The sequence below is a fragment of the Lygodium microphyllum genome, chromosome 21 (genome assembly GCF_053477565.2).
Source record: "Lygodium microphyllum isolate KBCC chromosome 21, Lygodium_microphyllum_v1.1.10, whole genome shotgun sequence".
NCBI classification, from domain to species: domain Eukaryota; kingdom Viridiplantae; phylum Streptophyta; class Polypodiopsida; order Schizaeales; family Lygodiaceae; genus Lygodium; species Lygodium microphyllum.
In genome coordinates this window covers 11,838,823-11,843,455 of record NC_141155.1, presented here as the reverse complement: position 1 = coordinate 11,843,455, position 4,633 = coordinate 11,838,823, and the positions used below count along the sequence as shown (strand labels likewise).

The window sequence follows — 4,633 nt, the reverse complement described above, 5'->3', positions numbered from 1 at the left end:
ACTCTCTCTCTATTCTCAAAGGAAATCCTCTACATGATGGGTTGATTCCATCGAAGGTACAGTTCTGTGTTTTCTTTGCACTTCTGCTGATGCAAGAGCCTCATTGTCCAAGTTTAGGAGCAGTTGTTGGCTTCTCCAATGCAGGAACTAAAGGAAGTAATGACCATGCCACACAGGAATAGGGTTTATCAGCTCTGATTTAATGTAGTTCTGGACATGTTGGACAGTAAGAACAGTGAATTCAAAAGATCTGCAAACTGCAATTCTGCACATGAATCATTGAGTTTTGGTCACAAGAAATGCTTTTCTAAAAGGGATATTGTTCTGGACATGTTGAACAGTGAGAACAGTGAATTCAAAGATTTGCAGACTGCAATTCTGCACATGAATCATTGATTTTTTGTCACAGAAAATGCTTTCCTACAAGGGATGTTGTTCTGGACATGCTGGATCTGCAGAATCATTGAGTTTTGGTCACAAAAAATGCTTTCCTCAAGGGATGTTGTTCTGGACATACTGGACAGTAAAAACAATGAATTCAAAAATCTGTAGACTGCAATTCTGCACATAAATCATTGAGTTTTGGTCACAGAAAATGCTTTCCCACAAGGGATGTTGTTCTGGACATGCTGGACAGTAAGAACAGTGAATTCAAAAATCTGCAGACTGCAATTCTGCACGTAAGTCATTGAGTTATGGTTATAAAAAATGCTTTCCTAAAAGGGATGTTGTTCTGGTCATGCTATACTGTCTTTATGCAGTTGGGATTTACTCAAAAAAGATGAAAACCAACTGTTCACACGTTATGTATTTTGGAACATTTCATTTTTGTAGCTTTCCATCTTTTAATTGATAAAGAAATACCGAGAGGGGGACCGGTCTTTGGGGCCAATCTGGTGTTGAGCGAGGGAGTGAGGTCTCTGTTTTTGTGTGTGTGTGTGTGTGTGTGTGTGTGTGTGTGTGTGTGTGTGTGTGTGTGTGTGTGTGAGTGAGAGAAAAGACCGGGTATTAAATGAAGGAACTACCGCTTTATGTGAGTCACAGACCGGTTACTGAAGGAACTGCCACTTTATTTTGGGTGAAAATGCCATACACACAAATTTTACAGAGATTACACGACTAGAGAGATGGCAGACATGGATAAAGGCAAAGGAAAACTCCCTCATGAAGAAGAAAGTTCTTCTTCTGCTCATAGACACCAAAGAGAGAGTATTAGTGCACAGCTGTTAGCACCATCTAGAACCAACATTGAACCATAGGATAAGGAGCAAGTACAGGACTTGTTTATGGAACAACTCCTCAGTATGATTGGCTCTTTCGAACAGCTCGTAAAGAATCCTCAAATGCAAAAAAAAATTAAGTCACATAATGAGGATTCTCAGGCTGAGTCATCACATCATACCATGGAGCGCTCGAAAAGGCAAACCTCTAAAGTGCATGAGCATGTGGAAAAGACGCCAAACATGGAGACAGGTCCAGTGCAACAAGAAGCACAAGCACAGGACCAGGGAGTGAATGGTCAAGGCAATTATGCACAAGTGGCACATCAAACTATTCCTCCTTGGTTTGCTACTTATCCTGGTTACTTTGGTGGTGAGTAAGTTTTTCAAGCAATGGTTGGATTACCCACAGGTTTTCAGGGATACTTGCTTAGAGGGCCACCAAACATGATGCCTATTGAGGCAGTGAACCCACTTTATGCTAATATTGGTCTACAACCCGATTATCAGACTTTGCAGAGTCCTTATTTGATGCCTGGAGTACAAAATGCAGCGGCTGGTTTTTTTCAGCTTAGTGGGCATATGGCAGCTAAGACAGGTGAAATGAATGCTGAAAATGAGACTAAGGGACTCCCCTTTTTACAGCCGCCTATCTATTACAACTTGACACCAAAAAGTGCAAAGCCTAAAGACTATAAAAAGGGTGGTCATGCAATAAAGTTTGAAACCTTCGGTGGTATACAAGATAAGCTGAAAGCTTTGACATTTATACAGCAGTTTGATGCAGCTTACACTAGAGGGAATTTTACTGAGAATTCTAAGATGCGGAAGGCTGCAACTTTTTTGAAAGGTAATGCTTTGCAGTGGTGGAACATATTGTTGATGCAAGGATATGCACCTGCCACTTGGGTCCATTTCAAACAGTTATTTGCAACCTCATGGTTAACTAACACGTTTGAAGTAGATGTCATGACTGCATGGCATAAATTGAACGCAGCAAATTGTGCAGATTTAGAAGAGTACAATAAGAAATTTTGGGAAGCACTTTTGCCCGTGAGTTCTTATAGGACAGTGCCCCTGTCAAAACAAATTGAAAAGTACTGTTGTGGTTTTCCCTAAGCCATCAAGGATTATTGTACCAAGACTAGGGTTACAAATATGGTACAGTTAATTGAAAATGCTGGTGTGGCAAATGCATTGTTGAAAGAAAAAGCTGATAGCTTTAAAGACACTGAAAAGAAGGATTCTCAGTTTAAGCAAGATCCTGGCAAGAAGAAGAAGCAATTTCCAGAAAGGACCAGCTTTACAAAGAAGTCTTTTTGGAAGAAAAGATTTCAGCAGCAACCTCAGACTTCTTTTAAACAGGGCAAAGGATAGAAGAGGCCACTTTTTGGCAAATCGTTTGAAGAAAGAAAGGCTTTGATGATGGCTGGGGAAATGCTTTATATGTGAACAAAAAGGCCATATTGCTTCTAAGTACCCACAGCAATCTTCTAAAGATGCGGAGGATAAAGATGCACCAAGTAAAAAGAAGCCCAGCATTGGCTTAGTGCCTGATATGGTGAATCAATCAATCAACTGATAATGCTACAGAATTGTGCAGAGCTTGGGGAAATATCAAAGATTCCACAGTGCTTATTTTCTTTGATCCTGGAGCTTGTGCAAACTTTATCTCACCGGCATTGGCAACTAAACTAGGTATACATCCCGAGGAAATGGGACCAGTTGGACACGCTGATTTGGCATGCCCAGGACATACTGAACCTGTCATCCCCATTCTTGGCAAACTCCATATGCACATTCAAAGCTATGTGGACACAGAGGAGTTTCATATTATGCCTTTAGAGAGCTGTGATGTTCTGTTGGGTATTCCATGGTGCCACAGGAAGCATGCTATCTTGGATACTTACAATAGAACGATTACTCTTGTACATAAGGGCAAGACTCATGTGTTAGATGTGAAGCTTAAAGGAGAGTCTATCCTAGTTGTTTCTGCTTCTGCAATTACTTCTATAATGAAAAATCATATTTCTGAAAACTTGGTTTTTGCAAAGCAAGTTAATGAAGTTGACAGTAATGTATCTGTACTAGATGAAAGTAGAAGGGCTTTCTTAGATAAGTTCAGTGACTGTTTCTCAGATTCGTTACCAGGAGAGTTACCCCCTGAGAGGCCTAAAGATCATACCATAGATCTTATTCCACGGACTAGTCCGCCCAATAGGCCACCATACAGGGTCAGTGCAACACAACAAAAAGAGATTATGACACAGGTTAATGAGCTTTTAGAGAAGGGACTAATTCAGCCCAGTAGTTCTCCGTTTTGTTCACCTGTGTTGCTAGTTCAGAAAAAGGACGGCTCTTGGCGAATGTGTATTGATTACAAAGCCTTGAATAAGAACACAATCAAGAATAGGTTTCCGATTCCAAGGATAGATGATATTCTTAATAGATTACAGGGAGCAGGAATGTATAGCAAGATAGATTTGAAAAGTGGGTACCATCAGATCAGAATCATGCTAGAGGATATCCATAAGACTGCTTTTAGAACGAAATTTGGTCTTTATGAATTTTTAGTCATGCCGTTTGGATTGACCACGTGCGTAGAGGACGAGTTGAGGAGGAGACGTCAGGTTACAGGCAAATGCTAGTAGTCAATTCAACGGACTGTTGGACGGCGTGCAACACATTTTCTGTAGGCGAGAGGTGTAATGGGCGACTGTTGCACCACTACTACATTGACTGGAGGCGTACACAGTCGAGCAGGGGAGCATCCGTGCAGCAACACGCGATGGGACCAATCCAACAGGGCGACAAAGTAGGCAAGCGGAGGCCACACGACAGGAGCCACACGACGAGCTGGAGACACCAGCGCAACCCAGCCCAGCGGGTCAACACAACCCCCTCCACATCACATCTTTCAAAAAAAAATCAGGTTCTTTTTTTTTTTAAATCAGCTTCTACCCCTCTTTCTTAACGGGGTTTCACGCACGGAAGCACAGAGTGCAAGTTAGTGCGATCTTGGCCCGAAAATTTGGGGCTTTTCCCAGATTTGGGGATTGTGATACAGAGCAAGATCATTTGTCTCAGAAATTGCAGGAATTTGTGGCATTTTGCCTCCGACATTTGGGGCTTTTCATATACATACAAAATTTGGGCTGAAATTTACCCAATTTCTCGACATTGATGCACATTGGACCCCGTGCAATTCGGGGCTTTTGCTGTTTGGGAAAAATTTGTGCGTCATTTGGTCATTTTATATACATGCACGTTTAATTCCATGCAATTTGGACATCTAGCACTTGGAAAATTTTGGGGTTTTTGCTGAAATTGCTCTATTTTGGCAAAATTGACATGTTCTATGCATATCAGAGACAGTATAGATGTATGGTTGATGCTTTGAGCACAAAAATTTT

The 4,633-nt window shown here is 41.3% G+C and overlaps 1 pseudogene; it reads left to right on the top strand.

Annotated features, from left to right (window-relative positions):
- The first annotated feature begins 1,736 nt into the window (after positions 1 to 1,736).
- Positions 1,737 to 4,194, top strand: LOC148017746 (uncharacterized; annotated as a pseudogene).
- The last annotated feature ends 439 nt before the right edge of the window (positions 4,195 to 4,633 follow it).